Source organism: Monodon monoceros, unplaced genomic scaffold (assembly GCF_005190385.1).
Source record: "Monodon monoceros isolate NGI ecotype Baffin Bay Population unplaced genomic scaffold, NGI_Narwhal_1 Super_Scaffold_15, whole genome shotgun sequence".
Taxonomy (NCBI): Eukaryota; Metazoa; Chordata; class Mammalia; order Artiodactyla; family Monodontidae; genus Monodon; species Monodon monoceros.
Genome location: NW_021703771.1, coordinates 85428249 through 85452199, shown reverse-complemented (window position 1 = coordinate 85452199; position 23951 = coordinate 85428249). Strand labels below are relative to the sequence as shown.

General features: G+C 40.9%; 1 non-coding gene across 1 annotated transcript; it reads left to right on the top strand.

The window, feature by feature from the left end:
- Positions 1 to 22136: 22136 nt before the first annotated feature.
- LOC114896401 lies at positions 22137 to 22243 on the top strand. The gene has a single exon (XR_003793782.1). It is a non-coding gene; the product is annotated as a U6 spliceosomal RNA (small nuclear RNA).
- Positions 22244 to 23951: the final 1708 nt, after the last annotated feature.

Genomic DNA, 23951 nt, shown 5'->3' with positions numbered 1-23951 from the left:
TGCTGGATACTTGTCCTTTCCTATTTATGTTTATATTCATAAGTATCTTCTTGCTGTTTATGTCTGTTTTGTTTTAATTATTTATTGTTCCTTTTGATGAACAGTAGTTTTTAATTTTAAAGTTCTCACTTTTGTAACCATTCTTTTTATAATTTGTTCTTATAGAACCTAGAGGTACCCTCCCAAATTTTCTTCTAAGCGTTTTGAAGTTGTCTTTTTATATTAAGGGCTTTTTCCCATCTGAACTGTTTTTTGTATGGGGTGCAAGGTAGGAAGCTGATTTTATTCAATATGAAAAACCAGTTGTCCAAGCACTGTTTATTTTAAAATGTATTGTACATTTGTCATATTTTAATTTTCATTGATGTATGAGTCTGTTTCTAGGTTCTGTCTCTTATTCCTTGGTCTGTTTGTCATTTCTGCACAATTATCTTATTGTCTGATTCACCATAGATTAAAATAAATCTTGATGTCTGGTATGGCAAGTGCCCCAACTTTTCCTTCCTCAAAATGATCTTGGCTGTTTTTGACCGTTTGTTCTTCCACAGTAATTTTAGAACATCTTATCGAAAAGCCCAGTTGAGAATCAGGTTGGAATTGCATGGAACTTTCAGATTAGCTTGGGAAGAACTGATGTCTTTATAATGATGAGCTCTCCCATTGCATGACTGTGCTATCACTCCATATATTTAGGCCTTTCAAAAATGTTTTTGAATAATGTGATCATAGTTTTCAGCTTAAAGATAATTAACACCTTTTATTAGATTTAGTACAGTTACTCTGTAGCTGTAGTTGCCAACAAAACAGCATATTATTTAAATTACATTTTCTAAATAGTTGTTACTAGCTATAGGGAAGCATTTGGTCTTTTATTCAACACACTTGAATTCATCCTAACAATTTGTCTTTATGTTTCCTGAGGCTCTGTATAGTTAGCAGTATGATCTGTAAATATGACAGTTTTATGTCTCTCTTTCCAGTAATTCAAATGACTTCTTTTGCTTCTGTCCGTGACCGTATTGAGTATTGACAGTGCTAGTGGCCGTCTGTGTGGTGTTTCTGAGATTAAATGAAATGCCAGGAAAGGACATAGGAAAAAAATTGTAAACCAGTCCCTCCTGTGAATATATAAGCAATAATTCTTTTAAAAAAATAGCATATTGAACCTGACTGAATTTTTAAAAAATTATGACCAAGTTGCATGGACAGTTTCACATTGTTAAGCTGACGAATGTTGATGTAATCTATCACACCCATCGAGTGAAGGAGAAAAGCCCTGTGATCATCTTAATGGCTGCAAGAAAGGATTCAGCAAATTTTATTTACTGCTTATTAAAAAAAAAAAAAAAACCTTAGAAAATCTAATTTTTCACAACCACTTCAGGCAGTCATGATCATGCCTTAGTTCTTATGCATAGTTATTTTCAACATATTAACTGTTCTAAATATTGTCCTGAAATCAAGCTAAATGGTCAGAAAGTTGGCTTTCTGACCCCCGTGTAACTTTGTTTCTGTTATGGATTTTGCACTCTTGAGTTGTGTGATCGCTGTGCTTTGGGAGGATGCTTGTCATCCTGTGTGCTTTAGAGATGTTACTGAGTGTAAGTTTGAGTTTTGAGCACAACTCTCCAGGCCTATCCATTTTCTTCTAGCAAATGGTCTTTTTTCAATCATGTGCACGCTGTGAGCTTGGTGTACATTTTCCTCATGACCTCATTCGCCTGGGAGCTCAAACACATGCTGGTCCTATAGCCACTTTCTTAGAAAGTAGAGCAAATAATTTGATGTTGTGGGCCCTGGATTTTATTTAATGTTCTTAAATTTACTCCCTGAGGTCTCAGTTTCTTCTCTATTAATTTATCCTGACCTCTTTTACCGGGTACTTTTTAAAAGGCGTGTTTATAAAACAACATTTAGAGAATAAATCTGAGGCGAGCCACCTAATTAGTACATTCATCCTGTTCTTGTCCTTCTCTCAACCAGATGTTTAGTGTCTGGATCACTCCTTTTGTGCTTATGACTTTCTGCCTTGACTTTCAATGTTTCCTGGCCTCCTAAACAAATTGCAAAATACTTGAGTGCAAGGTTCAGTTCTAATATGTCTTTCCCACCCCTTGGAGCCAAGAGGCATGTACCAAGCACTGAGTTAGAAGCATATGAGTGCATGCCCCTGATCTTATGCTAGACTGTGTAGAAGTGATTGCAAAGAGGTTTATGTGTAATAAGACAATAGCTTCAAAGTTGTAAAAGTGTTTATTAGCAATTAGAGAAAGGTAAGGTCAATGTTGGTTGTAATCAATAAGCCAAGCCTGAGTTTTAACATTATTTGACTAAATTTTATGTGATGCATTAAACACATTTATGGTGAAGTAGTGGTTCACTGGGAATGAACTAAGTTTTCTAATCATATTTGGGTCAGGAGTTTATTTTTAAGTCAAGAAAATTGTAAAAATATTATTTTGATTAGTTTTAAAAGGATATGTGTTAACTCTTCAAAACTGTTAATTTTCTGCTGATGGAAGCACTTTAAGGGATTAAAAATTAAAAGCTCAAAGACCTGAATTTTGTACCATGAAAACCAGTACAACTAAAGTACAACTAAAATTGAAGAAAAAATCATGGACAAACATCTGTAATAAATGTGATGGTCAAGGGTCAATATATACAGCACATTATACAAGTAGCAGAAAGTAAAGAGTGTGTGTAAATGTGTAAAGAAAGTTCAAAGACACTTTATATAAAGAAACCGTGACATGAACTTTCCCACAACTCTAAGTGCCTGATGTCAAGAGATTATTTTCATTGAACTCACTGGGAAAAATGATTAAATTAGCTTGTATCTAAATAAAAGGGAATTAAAATACCAATGAGCTACAATTTTAATCCTGTAAAACTAGCAAAAGCTATTCTAAAAATGAAATTGAATGTGGGAGAGTCTGCAAGGAAATAGGTATCCTGAAAAATTACCAATAATATTGTAAATCAGAATAATACTTTTAAGTAAAAACATTTGTACACTTTAGGCCAGGAATCCCACTACTAGAAACTTATCAAAAATAAATAACTTAACTATTAAAAAGGCAATACTGGTCCACAATCCCTTATCCAAACCCTGGGTCAGATGTGTTTCACAATTCAGGCTAATTTTTTTTTTTTTTTTAAAGATGATATGATGTATCTACTGTCATGACACCACAAGGGTCTGAGGTGACACCTTGTATTGAAACACACTGATATCTCTCCTGTGGAACATGTAAGCAAGATAATGACTCGCAATGAATTTTGAGTTTAAACTTAAGGGAAAATAATAAATTTTGCTTTCAAACTTGTTAAAAAAAATTAGGTTTTCGTGCTTTTTTATTTCATAAATATGTGTAAGACTTCGTCTCAAAAAGATACTAATACCAGTATTATTTCTGTCACAAACAATATAAACAAACTACGAAACAATTTAAAATGAATATTATGGAAAGTCTTAAGCAAATGTTGGTGGCGTAACTCAGTGAAAAACTAGGAAGACTAAAATTAAAATTAAGGTAACTATGTACCAATATGCAAAACTGGTTTAAAAATGTTTAAAAATTGGCTCCGTCTTTACTATGAGATCTTTAATTATTGTAGACGTGAAAATGCAAGCTTGCCTGCTTCCAATGTGTTTGCTCCATAAGGATTGGATGAATTTGGAATTCTTTTTTCTGTAGACATCACTACTTATAAACATGGATTATGTCAGAAATTTGTAAAGAATCTAGGGCCTTACATTATTTCTGCTGTTTTCCTAGAGGGACTGTAAAACCACTTTTTAAAATACGCATTTCAAATAGATTAGCCTGAACCCTCCATTTTACCCTAAAGGCAATATTGGGAGGCGATAAATCACCATCCGGAAGTCACAGTCAACTCTCTGGTTGTATATTCCCCGTGCATTCCATTTTCCTGTGTGTGGATAAACATAGGTGATACCGCCTATTCAGTTTGTCCATGTCCTAGATGGAAAATAAAAATAAAGTTGGCCTGATCACATGGAACCTCTATTTTCTCATCTCTGAAATGAGGATAGTACCACTTACTAATGTTCTTGTTGAAGATTAAATCGGGAGCCAGAACATCTCCCGTAGAATCCTGGCTTTTCACTTGCTTAGCTCTGTGATTGATGCCGATTTAGTAAGTGGCCTATGTTGTGCTGTTTACTGTATTGAAACAATACAGTAAACTGGAGGGTCTGCAGTATGACAATGTCTACACTACCTGCAGGAGCACATTGATCCGGTTTATGAAGTAAGAAATCGAGACTCATGAACACTGACTGAAATAACTCAGATCTCTCCTAGAGCTCCTTCCTTGACTCTGCAGGCAGAGGGTAGAAGTATGGACAGCCTTGTATGAAAATTAAAGACGAGCAGGAGAGGTACTTTCAAAGTAGTCCTCAGAGTAGAACTTGAGAAATGTGGTCTAGTTAGTAGGATCGTGCCAAAGCTAACTTCTTAATTTTGATAAAGGTGCCGTGGTAACGTGAGGTGTTAACAGCAGGGGCTACAGGTGACACAGCATAGGGTAACACTGGGCGCTATTTCTGCAGTTCTTCTATATGTCTAGAATTACTGCAAAATGAAAAAAGTTTTAAAAAGTGACATATCCGGGAACATTTATGAAATAGGTCCACTAGAATATCATGGACTTTAGTCCTGGTGCCTAGGTAGTAATTAGCACATCATAGGCACACAGTTACTATTAAAAGAATGAATGACTCACTCATTCCAGTAATAATGAATGACAGCTAAGATACAGGCTCATCATTAGGCTCTGAGACAGCTTACTGGCAGCTTTTTTTTCCTCTATAAAAAGATAAGGGAACATCAGGGCAGGCATTAATTGAACACCTCCTTGCAAGTGTTGGTTACAGGGTAAATTATCTAGTTCATTCTTGGTTAACCCAAGCAGGCAGTGGCTGAGTTTCAGTTTTCTGTCCGTGAACTAGGAAGGTAAGCCTGTACTTCCATGGTGGGTCATGGTATGTGTGTCAGGAGGTGGGACAGCACAGAGAAGAGGGACAGACAGTGCTGGAAACAGGATATCTAGGAGCCAGTCATCCGCACAAGGGTTCCTGTCCAGAGCACTGTCTTGCTGACCTGATTGCAGGCCAGTGGCCGGAGATCGAAGTCTAGTCTGCTGTGGTCATCATTGTTAGATACACATCAATCTCATTTTCTCATAAGTGTGTCTAAACATCGTAGTCCGCAGCCAGAGGCAGGGTGCAGTGGTCTTGCTGCTGTGTGAGCCTATGGATGTGGCTGTGGAGGGCGCGTTCTGGAGTCCGATGGGCTGGGTTTGGCTCGGGCTGCCTCTCTCATGGGCAAATTGCTTAATTTTGCACTTCATTCTTCACCAGTGACAGCGGGTAAATGCTAGTGCCCCATCTGAGTGATTGCTGTCGTAATGATGAAGAGATTTTGGGGATGGAAAGGACTGGAACGGAGAGGCGCTTGATATCATCTGTCATTAGGGGGACCGCCTTCAGTTCTGATGGGGAGACCAAGGGGAGGCACAGTAGCACAGAGTTTGAAGGCATGCAGGCTGGTCTAAAGTTAGGTTTTGACATTTCTCTGAGCCTTTGTTTTATCTTCTCTAAAACTGAAGGAAATGATATTTACAAGGTCAGTGTGGCAATTAACTAAGGTAGTGCATAGCGGGTCCTTAGGCATCAGTACATGCTCCTTGCCGTGACGATTGCCCTGACCTGTACCAAACACACGTGGCTTAGTTTAAATCCCTCTGCTCTTTCACACCTCGCTGCCAACATTTAATTGCAGTATGCATTTTACGGTCTCAATATGTCATCTTTGCAAATGAAATATCAGAAAAATGGAAGCAAAATCTCTAGAGAAAACCCTTTTGCCTATAGTTTGTGGTCTTGTAAATTTAGAAATCATGCTCTGCAGATTTTCTTTTAAAAGTAAATCATGAAAGATATAAATAAATCTTCCCGTGTACCCATAATCAATCCCATTTCCTTCCTACCCTCTCCGTAAGAATCCACTCACCTAAATTTAGCAGCTTTTGTTCACGTGCGCATTTTAAAACTTCTACTGCATGTAAGTAGATTCCTATATAATACATAGTATTGCTGTGCTTACTTTTAATGTTATAAAGTGACATCCTTTTCAAAAAAAGTGTATTGTCCACGGGGTAAAGTTGCTAGGTAGTAAGATACGCCTATACTCAACTTTACTACTTACTGTCAAATCCCTCTTGAAATTAACTGTGTCAGTATTAAACTTCCATCAACAGTTTTGGATGATCTAGATCTCTGTCAGCATTTGGACTTGTAGCATTTTTTAGTTGTTACCCATCTAGGAAATGTAGAATGCTACATAAGCGTAGAATGGTTTTGTTTTAACCACTGCCAGCAATAATAATAATGCCAGTGACAGTGAAGCTGGGTCACGGCCTCTTTCTCAGACGCGCCTGTGTGTCTGCCGTCTCCCTTGGATTTGCTCACACAGTTGCTGCTGTCACTCTGGCCACCACGCCCTTCTGAGTGCAGTTTCCACCTCCTGAGAGACATTCTGAGCTCGAAGCTGCAAACTCCCTTAGTCCTTGTATTCCTGGAGTAGTCTTTATTTTGCCCATACTCTAATAGATTGAGTCAAAAGTTCTCTGTTAATGTTTATTTTTCATCAGCAGTTTGAAGATACTATTTAAATATTTTCTGATCTGTGAAGAAGTCCCAGTAGCCCCATTTCATTCCTTCACAGGTCAAATAACTTTCTTCTCTGGCTATTTTAATTTTTTTCCATCGTCTTTTGGTGTTGTGTAACTTCACTAATAAGAAATACGTGATGGTTAATTTTATGTGTCAACTTGACGGGACCATGGGATGCCCAGATATTTGGTCAAAGATGATTCTGAGTGTTTCTGTCAGGGTATTTTTGGATGGGATTAGCCTTTAACTTGGTAGACTGAGTAAATCAGCTTGCCCTTCATAATATGGCTGGGGCTTATCATCCAGTTGGCTGAAGCCCTGACTTGAACGAAAGACTGACCCTCCCTGAGTAAGAGAGAATTCTGCCAGGTGGCCTCGGAGCTGGAACGTCAGCTCCTCCCGCTTCTACAGCAGCTTCCAGCCCTCACACGCAAACTGGGACAGACCATAATTACGTGAGCCAATTCCATATAATAAATCTCTTTATATGTATTATTGGTTCTGTTTCTCTGGAGATCCGTTGCTAGTACAGAATGAAGTTAAATATCAAGCATGTGGGTATTGATCCTGCCCAGAACTGTCGTACTTCTCGTCTGAGGGTTCTTGACTTTGAACAATCTTGAGAATTCTCTACCGTTATCTCTGAGAACATCTTCTCTGTCATCTTCTTTATTTTCTCCTTCTGGTACTCCGACTAGGAATGTGCTGGAAGTTTTCCTTCTATGTGCCTGGTCTCTTACGGTTCCTTTCATGTTTCCTAGCTCTTTAGTCCAGCTGTGTTCTAGGTAATCCTCAGTTCCACCTTCTGGTTCACCAGTTCTCTCTCATTAACTTCATCCAGTATGCTGTTTATTTCTTTTTTTTGTTTTCAGTGACTATATTTTTATTTCCAGAAGCTATGATTTGGTTCTTTTTCAAATCTGCCAGCCTCTTTCTTCATAACACATTTTTCTTTGTAGTTCTCAATCCTTTTATGTCTAAGAATTTCAAGTAGACCTATAATTTTTTTCTTGTTCTAGTTTCTGAAATTTTGGGAATGCTTGTCTTTGCGTTTGCTGTATGTGCAAAACCTCTCCTGTGTGTATTTTCCCTCCCGTTTCGACATCTTTTTCTGTGGGAAGCATGTGTGCCTTAGGTGGTAGGCATGTCCCTCTAGATGGATTTTATTGTGTTTTTGGCAGGTGGCCAAGGAGTATCACTCCCCTGTGAACCATCCTTAGGCTTTTTTTACCCCAGGGGGTGGGTTCCCACACACATGCAGACACAGAATAAGCTTAGATTCTGACTCCATGCAGCTATCACGTTTTTATTCCTCAGAGACCTTTCTTTTCACCGAGACCAGGGAGATATGTGCTCTTTGTAGCCTCTCCCTTCCAGTGAATAGATCTTTCTTGTTTCCTTTTTCCATGGCGATGTAGCCTCTGAAGAGTCCCACTTCTAAGCTGATGTCTCAGCTTCACTTCCCCAACTTGCATGGACCCCAAGCCTCATGCCGTATCCATGAGCAAGAAGTGAAAGTTGCCTGTGCACTTGGGTGTTGCGTTTTGGATCCTCCGTATAACCCATGACTGTAGGTGCTGTGATTGACAAAAAGGCATCGCTTCGTTCCCCTCCTGACCAGATTGTCATTTTACGGTGCATCTGTACAACAATTTTTCATATACGGAGCTTTCTTGACTTCACTGAAAGCTCTGTGCAGGAAGAAGAGATTGTGAAGTACAGAAAGTAATGAGAAAGTGGCATTCTATCTTTTGAGATAGGAGAACAGCTTAATTTTCTCCTGTCAAACAGCTGGGTGTTCTAATAATCCCAGCCTTTTAAAGTCTCAGACTTTTAAGTTTCCTCACATCTTTGACATGATTTCTCTTTGCAATTCCGCCCACACCTCATGAGCATAATAATGTGCTAACGCTCTATTCTTCTACTGTGCTTTTTATTCGGAGAATTCCAAGCACTTTATAGACGTTGCCATTTATCCTGACAACACCTTTGCACGCTGTGGAAGCTAGTTTGTTAGTAGAAAAGTCTGTTTAGTGGAAAATGAGGACCAGGTAGCCCAAGTGCGACAACATTGAAAACAAAATATCATATTATCCCATGAATAAGTTCACACAGGTGCAACTAGAAACATAGGAAGAGTCTTCCCCCACTTTCCCAGCTCAAGGAAGCTGTTATTAACCTAAAACAATGTACGAGAAAATACATCACCCTCCTGGATACTCTTCAAAGAAGAGGTTTAATATGATAGCTCCTTGCTTGCTTATGTTTTATGTCTCGGGTCTTTATGGGGCATATGCCTGGTGAGGTTTTTCAGCAAGACGAGAGCAGGGCTTACTAGGATAATTGTAGCGGGAAAGAAACCAGCACATCTGTAGCGCTGACTGACAAGCTGAAGGGCACAGAGGGCATGCTATTTCTGGAACAGTGCAGGCTTCATTGGCAATAAGAACCTATGGAACTTGGAGCAGGTGGTAGTCAGTCATCCAGACAGGCAACTGGCATCCCAGAGAACTGTCACTGGGAACCAGGGACCTAAGAACTAAAATACCAACGGACTCCTATAAGACAGTTGTCAAAAGATGAAAGGCTGTCAGGATATCATTTGGAGTTGGCTTAAAACTGTGAAAAACCTGTGGAGTAAAGTAGGGCTTAGGGGCATGAAATAATAGAAGGGCTAAGGCTTTTTCTGTCAGAAAGCTGGTCTTGTTTCTCCAACTGAGTAAACTCTTATCTTCATGTTTCCTGAAAGCTACAGCAAAAAGAGAACAGGATGAGTTAATTCATTCAAAATGAGAGGGTACTCACTATGCGGTCCATCCTGCAGTAGGGCTGGTGCAGCTGTAACTTTCTAATAAAAAAACACTAATTTCCCTGCCAGAAAAGTTAATTTTGTGAGCTTCACGTAAAGGGATCTGAAAACCATGGGCGTGTCTTCAGTAGCGGTTTTACCCAATGTATAGAGATATCTTTATTGTCTACTTCTTACCTTGACCCCTGATACCAGGTGAAAACAAAATACTGAGTTTTCTGCAGATCTAATTTCTTGTAAAGGTGATAACTCTTTTTGAGCACTTACTACATACTAGGCACAGTGCTAAGTGTTTTAATGCCTGAACTCATACAGTCCTCACAATAACACAGTGTAGTGTGTCCATCTTGCAGATAAAGAAACTGAGGCACAGGAAGGTTAGATAACTCACCCATTGCCACACTATTGAAAGTGGCAGAGTTAGGGTTCAGACCGAAGTCTTGGCTTTAGAGGGTGGGCATTTTAGTGCTCTGCAGTGTTTCCTGGACCAGTAAAGCTTGCATAGAGCTTAGAGAATTATCCCTGAGACACACTCAAACTTTGATCCCACATGACATTTTTATTGGTTTGCTGTTACTGTTTTAAAGTAACTATTAGGTTTTCTCTTTATAAAATTAATACTTATTGATGGGAGCAGTTCATTTTTCCACTCTTCCACTTACTAATGCAAACCCTGGAGTCATTCTTCTCTCTGCTAATTCTCCTCCAGCCAGGCTGGTCTTTGCTATTCCTCCAACACCCAGGCAAACTCTGGCCTCAGGACCTTACACCTGATACTTCTGCCCTGCACCCTCTTCCACAAATATTCACGAGGCTCCCTCCTTCAATCCCTTCATCTCTGCTCAAATGCCCACTTGGCGAAGGAGGGTCCAGATCCCTCCCCTAACGCTGCAAGCCCCTTCCCAGCATGGCTCTCCTCCATAGCACCTGCCACCATGTTACATCCTGCCTGCTTGGCTCTATTCCTTTACTGTCTGTCTCTCCCAGGGGCTGAGTTTTGCCTGTCATGTTCTCTGTCACGTCTCCAGGATCCACAGGACGATGGTTCCATCTGGGGATGCGGGGACATAAGGAGAGGACCCCAGCAGTTTCTGGAGTGTGGTGGTGTTGTGTCGCTGGCTTGAGTACATGAGTTCTGAATTATTTGCTCACGTTTTTGTGTGCATGCTATAGTTCAGATAATGCAGAAGACGCTCTGGGGTCAGAGGAAGTGATGTATTTGACAGGGGGACCTGAGAATACAGAAGGACTTCAGAGCAAATGTGGTTTTTGGGTTTAGCCTTGTAGAATAAGTGGAACACTCTGGTAGAAATAGAGGAGGGCTGTGCAGGTGCTAAAAAGGAGTGATTTCCATTCAGCTTTGTCTTTGCTTGGTCTCAGGATTCCCTACCTTTTTTTTTTTTTTTTTAACCCAGTCTTGAGTTTTGAGTGGGCTTGGGTTTTTGTTTTTGTTTTTTTTTGGTCATCTTTTAATTGGAGTGCATCTTCTAATAATTTTTTCAAAAAACGTATACAGGTGTCATATTTATTGAAAATATACACACATAATAAGATATATATATATATATGTGTATCAGTTGCCTTCAAAACACAGCTTGACTGTATAGATCATTCTATCACAAACAACAGAAGTTGCCCCACAGTCTCCAGCTTGTGATGTTATCTGGAAGCCTGAAGCTGCTCTGGTTTGCCCTTAAAATAACTTTAGACTTTTTTCTGCCTGATAATCAACTGCAGGTATGGATATCTGAGAACAGATATGAACACTTTCAATATTTGCTCTCCCCTTTACAATTTCTTCAAAATGCCCACCTCTGAGGTACTCACCACTGTAGACCTTGCTGAGCATATGGTTTTGAACTGCTTAAATCAGAGGTTTATTAAGACTCTGATTCCGTTAATACAGTGATCACCAGGAACTTTGGACCCATGTGGCTGGGCGCCACGGTTATCCATTGAGTACCCCCATTAGGTGAGTATTGGGTTACTGCCCCCCAGTGGTAGGAGCAGGTGGCGATTATTTATTATTTTGTTATTATCTTTGTCTCCTAACACAATCCTTTTTGAAAAATAGATTTCCAACTCTCCATATTTGAAAAGCCTGCTTTAAGTAATTTATCCAAATATTATAATGTTTTATCTCTTCATGTCTATAAGTTAGAAGGTAAAATCAGGATGGAAAAAATCAGTTTACTTTGGGTATTTTCCATCTGAAGAAGGTTGATATTCAGTTTTACTGAAATTAAATTTTCACTGGAAAGCTTTAAATACATCCATTTTTTCCTGATCTCTCTTTAATTAGCTTCATTCCAAATGACAGGTCTTCATCTTTTATGATACATGTTTATAACTCTTACATAATATAAATTAGGCAATAAAGAAAGCAGAGTCTCAAAAACTAAGGAATCAGAGACCAGTCACGCCCCACAGATGTTGATCTGTTTGGTCTAAGAAGTGGTCTAAGTCTCCTTCGGGGATGTCGTTGCCTTTAGATGTTGCACACAGTCTCTCCCAGGTCAAGGCCACCGTTCTCTGTTTTTATTCCAGGGTATTTTACAGTTTTATGTATCTTACCTTCACTTTGGATGGCTTAAAATGCATTTTTGCCTAAATATGTTATCATTGCAACATCCCTCTTTTTTTTTACCGTTCCAACTTTTCCAGTGTTCTCATAGCCATTATCATATTACCATCTTGGGGGCAGTTTTTTTACGTGGTGAAAACTGGTATGTTGGAATTGTGAATGGATTCTTTGTCTTCAAACCATCACATTTCTCAAAATGTGTATTGTTTCTGGCAAACTCCAAGTGGAAGCAGGAAAGCTAATCTTTGTGCTGGGTCAGTGCCATGCACCCACACATCACCTCTGAAGGGAGGGGTGAACCCAGCTTATGTTTGTGCCCTCTTCTCCCGGCACGTGTGTAGATCTGTGAGTTTCTTCTTGTGCCCCAGAAGCTGCTCCAAAGGTGCTTAGAAGAATAGCTGGATAAAGTGAAAGTGATGGTGTGGACTCTGATGGGAAGCAAGCACGAAAGAGTGCCGGCTGCTCTGAGGGCTCTCGGAGGCTCCGCTAGGGGATAACCTTTATTTCTGGGTGCTGGGCATCAGAAGAAACCCTGCCCAAGCAGTGTTCCTGGGAACTGCCCTATCTCATCGCTGTCTTATCCCCTGAAAAATGTATGTGTTAGGGGTAGGCGGGGATTCCTCGAACTGTTGGATTTTTGCCTAGTTTTCTGCTAAAGACTAAGGCCTAGTTGTCTGAGAAGAAAAAAATGTAAAATCCCTTTCGGTTTTTTCTCCCCCCTCATCTCATTTTTGCAGACGTACAAAGCAGCTTTGAATTTTGGTCTTTTCAGCAGCATAAGATGAAAAGCAGCTGGACAAAATAAAATGTCTTCATTTTTCTTTGGAAACATGGATTATTCAGGTTCTGTTTCATTAAATAAACAAACAGACTTAAGATTTTTCCTTGCAGTGATCAAGTGACTGGACAAGAAAGCAAATGATTTATTCATTTCTTTTATAATTTTCGATCTCCTGGCCCTCTTCCTCCTATCTGTTCCCTTCAAATTTCCATAAACATTTTGAATTCTTGAGTGTACCACTGTGGCTTCAGCCTCAGGAAAATAACCAGTGAGCTGGCCCACTCAGGAGACACTCCCAGGGCTATCTGTCAGTTAGGGGCCGGCTTTCTTGTAGTGATTCCTTCCTGGACCCTGAACTCGGTTCAGGGAGAGGAAGGAAGAGGAATACAGGCGTGGAGAATTGTCTTTTGTAGAACATCCCTGGGCCCCTGGAAAGGCCCCTCGTCTTCAGCAGGCATGAGTTGCACACGATTCACCGGGGGTGGTCTGGGTTCTTTGACAGGCTCTGTATGCTGACCTCTGATGTGAGCTCCTGAGATGGAATCATGACACAGAGGTAAGTAAAATTTGGCTGCGCCGTTAGTACGTGGTTTGGAGGAGGAAACTAGTGTCAATTCTCAAGAGCTCTCCTCTGTATTAGTCGCTGGTCTCCTGCGGTCAGTGCTTGTGTCTGAGGTCAGCCCTCAGCTCATGCATGGTGGGGTCCAGTGTGTCGTCATCACAGCTGGGGAAGCGTTTCCTGTCCAGCGCGTGGCCCACAACGCAGACTCTGGCCCGGAGGCAGGGTGGATGGAAGGGCAGACATGCCTCAGCGCTCTCTCCTCCTGTGCCCTCAGAAGAACCCTTTCCCTCGGGCTATCTATTGACACAGTGGTGTATCACATTTTATTCTCACTAGACTTGCCCATCTGTCCTTGGGGTGCTTTCTGTTTTGTTGGTTTGGAGCACGTTTGGGCTTCTCAGTAATCTCCAGTTTGGTCACGAATGAAGTGGAGCGCTTTTCCCAAAGGGGAGTTTCAGCTTGTTTTCCTTTCATAGGCAGCTGTGCTTATAAAATACCGTGCTGTGTGTTCAGCTCAGCAGGGGACGTCCTGTGCTAGCCTATGCCCTGATGTCGGGAGGGCCGGGTTTGCCCAGGGAAGCTGATTCTCAGGCTGTGTGGGATCTAACCACTGGATACCCCCAGCCCCGCTTTTACAAGCAAATCAGCAAAGATTACTGGCCCAGAGTCCTTCTAACTTGCAACCACTGGGCTTTTGCAACACCCCGCCCGCCACCTCTCTCCCCATGCTTAGCTCCGTGGTCGTCGCTTCAAGTTTTTGCTGACAATGCTTAACTTATATTATCTGGGAACTCATTTATCTTGCTTATCACCAATGTAAAATTTTGAATATTTTCATCTAACTGTTGAGGATAATTCTTTTCCCCAGGAAAAAATTTGTTTCCTCATTTTTTTTTTCCCAACATGATAGTGTTTTCCAGTTATATAAAATATTTATCAATTTATATGTTTGATTGCTTCAGGGAATAGAGGATTGCTGGACTTCCTTTATCTTCCTCCCTCTTTCCCTCCAAGGGCTGGAATGTTGCAGGGCGTGAACATTCTTGTGGGATGAGTTGCCTTTGTTCATTGAAACCCTGGAAATTTGTCCTGTAAATGATGTGACTCCTTGGTTCTTCCTTCCCCTGCCTTGCATGTGTACCGAAACACAATATATTATATATTTGGGGCTTCCCTGGTGGCACAGAGGTTAAGAATCCGCCTGCCAGTGCAGGGGACACGGGTTCAAGCCCTGGTCTGGGAAGATCCCACATGCCGCGGAGCAACTAAGCCCATGCGCCACAACTACTGAGCCTGCGCTCTAGAGCCTGCAGGCCACAACTACCGAGCCCACGTGCCACAACTCCTGAAGCCGGCATGCCTAGAACCCGTGCTCCACAACAAGAGAAGCCAACAAAAACACAACACAACCAAAAATAAAATAAATAAAATAAATAAATTAAAAACATTCTCTTAAAAAAATATATATATATATTATATACTTGTCTATATTAAATCGAGTAGAAATAGAGCTGTTATTCGTAAGACCATATTCTCTTAGCAGGGAGTGTGAGCCTCTGAAGAAGACAGAGTGTGCTGATGTAACTCAACTTCTGTTGCTTGTACCAGGTAGACAGGATCCTTCAAAACCATTGCGCTCACAGCCAGGTCCTTCGCCAGACAGACAGAGAAACTGCCACGTTGAATTTTGCAGACGATGACATGGAGCTGCAGATGATACACCAGACACATGCTGGCGGTCAGTTGTGGCAGAAAGAGTGTGTCTGTATGGGAAGCAACTAAAGAAGAGCATGGAGGCAGAAGGGTGGTGGCAGGGGATGCCTTCAGTCAAACACTAAGAGGAAGGGATAAGTAAACATGGTTGGTTTTTCCAGTAACTACTGAAAAGCAGTGGCAACCTTAAGAAGAATGAGCGTTGAGAAGCAGCTGCACGCTTTAGGGTAAACTGTAACCAGTTCCTCATGCCACACCTGACTGCTCGAGTCTCGTGGATGCCACAGGAAATGATCTTAAATGAACAACCTACAACGGCTCGGTCTTCTCCGTCCCTGAAGAGGGAACCTGCATCTGCTGTGTTGAGAAAGGCGACCCTGGAATCTGATGTTGTCTCCGTGACTGATCAGCAGTCTCCTGACTTCCACGTGTTTATCCTGCTTGACTGCGCCCTGTTGTTTTCACTCTGCATTTCCTTCTACCTAATTACTGGTAGTACAAGTAAACCTCATTTGATTATAGCCGTTTCCCAGTAAATGTGGAAATTTGAACAGACTTCCGTTAATTTCCCTTGTAAGTATAGCTTAGAGGAATTATAAGGACCTGGTAGGCGTGATAAAAGAAATTTTGAAATTACACTTGGCATATTCAAAGGCTAAATGACTAGATGGCTCTCATGAAGATATCAAAAAGAAACACTACTATATCAGGTTTGTAAAGACAAGATTACAAACCTGATTTTTAGCTAGTCTTTTTCTAACAGTCTAGTTCTTTACCTATTTGTCTATCAGAGTGATGGTAATAGGAATAATAATTTAATTTTGCATTTGTATAGCTCTTCTAATTTTCTCGCCGTACTTTTCACATCTGTGACAGTCTTGGTCTCAAAATGGCCCTGAGGAGAGCAGGAAAGATTTCATTAGCTCATTTTATAGATGAAAAATCTGAGCCCCTGGGATATTAGACTTAGAGACTTCTAGTGTCTTTTTCAATTCCAACATTATAATGCTATGAGTTTAAATAAAACTCCAATTTTGCATAGTGAATATATGCGGAAGTCTGCCAGCGTCTTCCTAGTGTGACCCTGTGTATGCACACAATAAAGCTTATATTTTATATGTAGTGGTTTGCTGAATAATCTTCAAACTTTTATTTTTGATGAACTAACTACATGCTACAAACTTGAAGCCTGTAGCATACACGGAGAAACCTGAATAGTCCTGATTCTGGAATAGCTTTTATATAGTTTACGGCATGCATTTCTCAGTGAAATAAAGTTTCTTTATTTTTCAGCATCTCTCAGAGGAATTTTATTATCTGAATAAAATTCCCAGACTGACCTCCAAGGGAAAATAAAAAAATAATGAGACCCTTATTTTATTCCTTGTTTGTTCATACACCTTCAAAACGGGCTTAAAAATGTTTAAGTAATCAATTTGAGGCAGCTAATCAGAAACAGCATTTGTGTTGTAAACAAAGCTCAAAATAAGATAGTTAAAATTCAGGTCCTACCTTACTTCTCTGGAAGAGGCTTGAAGTCATGTACTCATTTCCCTGCTGTTTCTGAAATATAGAATTTAACGTATGGAATTGTTAACAACTATAGCAAAATATGCTGTATTTTGATCACTGGGGGATTCAGAATCTGCACAGCCCACCGGGGGCTTTGGAGGGCGAGGGACACAACTTGGATTTCCAGCTGCACTGTTTCCACCTGTGCCCTTGTGAGCACATCCCTCCACTGAGTGTGAGCAAGTGGAATTTCATGGGGAAGAGAACAATGAATGCTCACTCTTTTGCAGGATATGTTGTGCCATAAATGAAAGGACTCAGAGATCTTTACATACTAGATAGTAAGCACTCACCCCCATCTCCCGAGAAAGCAAAGGAGAGAGAAAGCAAGGGGAGAGGCGGACAAAGGAGAAATTGGGGTTTGTCTAGAGTGAATCTCAGGAATTGTGATTGCCGTCCAGGTCAGAGTTCCACAGCCTCGCTTGCTGGGGACACTCACCTCTGCTGAACCGCCACAGCCCATGTGATGGTGGCTCTGGCCACGTCTGCTTTGAAGTCATAGCTGTGTATTTATCCCCTGGCCCGGCTGGATTGTATGTAACTGCAGATAGGAGGTGGAGGGCTAAGCATTCACGCTATTGTCTAAAGCAGAGGGTGATGGGGCTGTGTTCACGTTTTGTTTATATTGGATTGAGAGGAATTATTGTGTCTTATTCAAGCAAAAATGTTGTCCAAATTAAGCTTCTGGGTGGAAAATATAGATTTATTTATTTTGGAACAAATTTCATGAAAGGATTCATAAGGTCAGCGGGCCACATTGTTTTACCTGTGGAGGTGTGACATGATGTGAACTGATTTATCAGCTCAGCAGAAGTAGAGACCCTGAACTTTGTATATACCGGACTTTGCAGGTGTCTTACCTTACCTGGTATTGTTCTGGCATGAATATGAGTAAAAATGAACCCTCTAACACTTGTGTCATAGTTATAAACCAGTGGGGCAGGATTAGGTCGAAGGGAGCCACAGATAATGGTAAATGGGTAAATGTAGCAAGGAACCCATCATATTTGCTTTATATCACAGCACTGGACATGCCTTGGAAATAGATTTCCATAAAGTTCATCCAATCTCAAGATGAGGTTAATCTGGTAGAATTACCTGACGTAATCACGTAAATAATTCCTTACCCTCAAAACATTGCAGGGAAATATATTTGATGAAATATATAAATTTGTGGTTTAACACCCATGTAAGAAATCACGTTGGAATCCCTAGGTTTAGAAGGAGTGTAATGCCACGAGAACTGTAATTTAAGCACCAACAATTTGTAGTTTGACGTGACAAGATTGTACTCAGTAGTCCTCAGAGGAAATTTTTAACGGCTTTAGTAATTTTATTAGTCTCAGCCTCTCTTAATTTATATATTAGTATCTTTTTGTATAGACTCTACTCGCTGTATGTTATTTAAAACAATCAGTGAATTAATTAAAAGAAGGAGTGCAAAAATGTATGAGATGGGTGATATTTGTGGACCAGTGAATCTACAAATGGGGCTCGCATGCTTACTGGGTGTGAAGTGTGTGAATGAATGTGGTAGAGGAGGTCAGTGAATGTCCTTCTTGTTCTGTTTATTTTTCCTGCAAAGAAGCTGTTTACCGGAAAAAGCATCTGGATTCTATGGCTTGTTAATTCACTGTGGACCACTGACGGTGTCTGGAACCACTTATGATGTCGGTGTGTAAGTGGCATTTAGAGTAAGGGCAGGAATGAAGGGTGACAAAAAAGCCTCTCCAGAGCAGTTGAGAAGTTCAGATCTACCATTCTTAGAAAATTCTCTTGGGTTTTAATTCACGCCCCAAGGTATCATTTACTTGGAAGCACATAAAAAGCAATACAGTGTTTTCAAGTTAAGAAGTAATGAATTGGATTGGGGATGAAATCATTTCTCACCAACCACTTAAATCAAATATTTTTGAAGTGTACTTTCTAGCTCAAGGTTCAGAGGAAGTGATAAAATGCATTAAATCATAAACCCTTCACACTAGAACTTGGTCTCAGCCAACAGGGCAGAAAAGCCGTATGACTTTGCCCCCCTGTTCCCCCCGACAGGGGCCCACTTCTCATCCCAACAGTGCAAGGCAACCCATTTTATTTTTGAATATCTCAATTTGAATTAGAAAGTCCTTTATAATGAGTCAGTCTCTCTCTCCATTTAACTTTTTTTAATCCTCTACATTTAAAAATGTCTAATGTATTGCTGTTCTGTATGATGTTCTAAATTTTTTTTTTTTTTTGCGGTATGCGGGCCTCTCACTGTTGTGGCCTCTCCCGTTGCGGAGCACAGGCTCCGGACGCGCAGGCTCAGCGGCCATGGCTCACGGGCTTAGGTGCTCCACGGCATGTGGGATCCTCCCGGACCGGGGCACGAACCCGTGTCCCCTGCATCGGCAGGCGGACTCTCAACCACTGCGCCACCAGGGAAGCCCCTGTTCTAAATTTTTAAGACTACAGACAGTCCCCACATTATGATGGTTTGGCTTACCATTTTTCAACTTTACAGTCATGTGAGAGCAATACGCATTCAGTAGAAACAGTACTCCGAATTTTGAATTTTCATCTTTTCCAGGCTAGTGACATGTGGTATCATCTTCTCTCATGATGCTGGGCAGTGTCAGTGAGCTGCAGCTCCCAGTCAGCCCCGAGATCATGCGGGTAAACAACCAGTACACTTAACAACCATTCTGTTTTTCACTTTCAGTACAGTATTCAATAAATGACATGAGATATTCAACACTTACTATAAAACAGGCCTTGTGTTAGGTCACTTTGTCCAACTGCAGGCTAATGTAGGTGTTCTGAGTACATTTAAGGCAGGCCTGGCTAAGCCCGGTGTTCGGTGGGTTAGGTGTATTAAATATATTCTCGACTGAACGGTATTGTCAGATGACGATGGGCTTATCAGGACGTGGCCCCTTCGTAAGTTAAGGAAGGTCTGTAGTTACAGATACCCATACTCTCCATGTGATTGCTCTTTGCCAATTTCAAGACTCTGCATAAACACAACCAGTGACCTCCTTAGACCTTGGAACTGAGAACGATACTGCATAAGTGGCCTGGCCAGAACAGAAGGTTGGTTGTGACAGTCTTCCGTTTCTTGAGACTGGACTTGCATTTATTCATCCTAAAATTGTATTACAACTCCCTGCCTCTAACCAGTCACATCACGTCATCTACTGATTTTCTGTGATGGAAGTGAGGACTAACTCTCCTGACACTCACTCCCGCCATGCACCCTCATGAGCTCGGTGTGTTGAGATCTCAGTTATTGGCTAACGTGGTGGCATTTGCGTTATTTGGTCCATGTAAATATTCCTCATGCCTGAGCCCAATAGGGTACCTGGATTCCGTTTCTTCTCTTGCATCACTTTTATTTTCTCTTCAATTAGTATTAACCTTGTTTTATGGGTGCTTTGTGTTTTAGCTATATCTTAGTTTGGATTTTTTTTTTTTTTTCCAGATGCTCTAACAGATTTGTCACAGCTAACAATACAGTTTCCAAATTTATTCCAAACATGTTTAAAGCACGGTACTAGCTCGGTGGTCTTTTCCCTTGGAGCACTCCCCCACCACCTTTAGCTCTGACCCACCGGAAGGGCTACATGTGTTGCACGCCTGCTGCCCCGGGAGCCCCTATCATCATTAACCTGGGACAGACCTTGGGAGCTCCCACTGTCTCGTGTTTCTCTTTTCCTTGGTGTGCTCCCTCACTTTGTCAGATCCCATCGTCTAGTGACTTTCTGACCAAGGGTACCTGGGAGATAAACGTTTTGAGACTGTGTATGTTTTGAGACTGTGTATTTTTTCCTCCCTCCATGATATTTTCAACGGATACAGAATTCCAGGTTGAAACTCCTTTTTCATCTGAGCTCTGGACACTTCACTCCCCTGTCTTCTAGTGTCCAGTAATGTTCTTGAGGAAGAGAACACCATTCTCCTTCCCTTTCCTTTGTTTGTGGCCCCTTTCCTTCTCTGGGAGCTCTTGGGCTCTGTTCTGGATCTCCACTGATAATAAATTTCACAATGATGTGTCTTGGTCTCTTTAAATGTATTGTTCCAGGCATGTGATGTACCATACAGTACAGAGACTTGTATGCTTCAGCCCTCGGTTATTTTCCTGTATTATTTCTGTGATAATTTCTTCTGTTGTTGTTCTTTCTGTGTTGAATGAATCCTTATATTTTCTTATCTTTTCTCTTCTTTCGCTATTTTTGTATTTTTGCTCTACTTTCTGAGAGAGTTCTTCAGTTTTATCCCTGAAATTCTCCACTGATTTGTACCATTTTTAATATTCTATTTTTAAAAACGCTCTTCTCTAGTTGTTCCTTTTATAGCATTCTTTTTACCATGAATGTAATATATTTTCTTCTCTCTCTGAGAATATTATAGTGTTAAGAACTATTTTCCTCCCTGTGTGGTCTCTTTCCAAGGTTCTTTAAACTGTTTATTATTTTAGCCTCAGTCTTTTGTGTTGGAAGCTTTCCTTGATTATCCTATTATACTTCATCATCCTTTCCTACTGAAGAGTGAGGCGCGAAAAGCCAACAGGAAGCTCCAGCGAAGTGGGGAGGAGAGTCAGCGATTTTGGTCTGGTGAGCTTGCTGTAGAGTGACTGCCTAGGGACACCCTCACAAACGTCAGAACGTGTAGGTCTTTTCCTTGGTACCGTTCGGTTTCTTCAGGGAAAAGTGTTCCCGTGTCTTGTCGGGGCAGGGGTGGGGCAGGAGGATACCCCTGGAAGCGTGCACTCCAGCAGCAGGATGGGGGGAGGCAGTTGGGGCAGTGGTGGGCACCTTAGAGTCTGAAACACTGAAATGCTGACTCTCCCTGTGTTCCTGTCAGTCTAGAGCTTCAGCTCTGCCCTCCTGCATGTACAGTGTTCTGAGTCCTCTATCCAGTCAGTGTGTCTGAGTTTAGAGTCCCTCTGGTTTAGTTTGTCCCAAGAATAAATCCTCTGTTCCTTCTAGGGATGGGGGAAAGTACCTGAGGGGCTAGACTCTCAATGTAAGGCTTTCAGTCCAACCTCCCTTGTTTAAACCAATGTCTCAGTTCTTAGAAATATGTCCTTATCACAGCTTCCATCTGAAAATTATGGAAAATTCACAGCAGGACCTAAAAATCTTGCTGTGACCCCACTGGCTTGGCATTGAGAGTGGGAAAGATGCTGGCCATGCACGGAGGATGATTATAGAATGTGTGAGAGTCAGGGTGAGAACCTTAAGGAAGAGCTTCACGGAGCACGCGGGAGGCGGAGCTGGGCCTGAGCAGTGGCAGTTAAAGCATCTGGCGGACCCGGGATAAATATGCTGAATCCCCAGGACAGAGAGCAAGAACACTTACTGCTGTGAGTGTAACACAGGCAGGTTTACTTTCAGACATTTGTGTTAAGGAATTTCCTCCAAGGGTTTACTTTCAGTGCTTGGTTTGTCAGGACATGTACTAAAATTGGAACTATGCAGAGAAGGTGAGCATGGCCCGTGTGCAAGGGTGACAAGTAAATTTGTGCCATATTTTACATTTTCAAAGAAATTAACTCAAAGTTGACCAAATACCTAAACATATGAGCTAAAACTATAAAACTCTTAAGAAAAAATAAAGGAGAAGAGCTCTATGACATTGGATTTACAGTGATTTCCTGGGCATGACACCAAAAGCATGGACAACAATGACAAAAAGAAAGGGATAACTTGGACTTCATCAAAATTTAAAACTTTTAATTTGGGGCACAATAAAGAGTGAAAAGGCAGCCCACAGAATGGGACAAAATATTTGCAAATCATATATCTGATAACGGATTGATATCCAAATTGTGAAAAGCACTCCTACAACTCAACAACAACAACAAAAAACAACCTGATTAAAAAATGGGCAAAAGACTTGGATAGACATTTCTCCAGAGAAGATATACAGATGTCCAGTAAGCACATGAAAAGGTGCTTAACATCACTGAGCATTAGAGAAATGCAAATCAAGACCACAATGAGATACCACTTCACATCCCTTAGGATGGCTGTTATAAAAAAAAAAAGGGGTGGGGGAAACAAAATAACAAGTGCTGGTGAGGATATGGAAATATTGGACCCTTGTGCGTTGTTGATGGGAATGTAAACATGATGCAGAAGCTGTGGAAAATACTATAGTGATTCCTCAAAAAATTAAATATATAATTATCATATGATCCAGCCATTTCACTTCTGGAAATATACCCAAAAGACATGAAAGCCAGAGTTCAAAAAGATAGGTGTACATCCATATTCACAGTAGCATTATTCACAATTGCCAAAAGGTGGAAGCAGCCCAAGTGTCCATCCAGAGATGAATGGATAACAGAATTTGGTATATCCACATAGTGGAATATTATTCAGCCTTAAGGAGGTAGGGAATTCTGACACATAACTATAACATGGATGAACCTTGGGCATTATGTTAAGTGAAATAAACAAGTTATAAAAAGACAAATACTGTATGATTCCACTTATATAAAGTTCCTAAAGTAGTCAGATTCACAGAGATGGAAAGTGGAATGGGGGTTTCCAGGGCTCGGGGTGGAAAGAATGGGGAAATAGTTTTTAATGGACACAGAGTTTTAGTTTGGGAAGTGAAAAGACTTGGAGATGGATTGTGGTAATGTCTGCACAACAGTGCAAATGTACTTAATGCCACAGAACCAAACACTTTAAAAAGGTTGAAATGGTAAAATTTTATGGCAAAATGTTATGCATATGTACCACGATATAAAAACATTTTGAATCAGGAATAGCCATTAAAAAGAAAAGATTTGTGTTCACATATATTTCACCTCACTCAAACGTTCAAAGCCATCCTTTTTTTTTTTTTCTTTTCTTTTGGCTGCTTTGGGTCTTCATTGTTTCGCACGGGCTTTCTTTAGTTGCTGCGAGTGGGGGCTGCTCTCCGTTGCGGTGCACAGGCTTCTTTTTTAATTTTATTATTATTTTTTAAACATCTTTATTGGTGTATAATTGCTTTACAATGGTGTGTTAGTTTCAGACGTAGAGAATGGACTTGAGGACACGGGGAGGGAGAAGGGTAAGCTGGGACAAAGTGAGAGAGTGGCATGGACTTATACGTACTACCAAATGTAAAATAGATAGCTAGTGGGAATCAGGTGCGCAGGCTTCTCATTGCGGTGGCTTCTCTTGTGGAGCACGGGCTCTAGGCGTGCGGGCTTCAGTAGTTGCAGCACGCGGGCTCAGAAGTTGTAGTGCACAG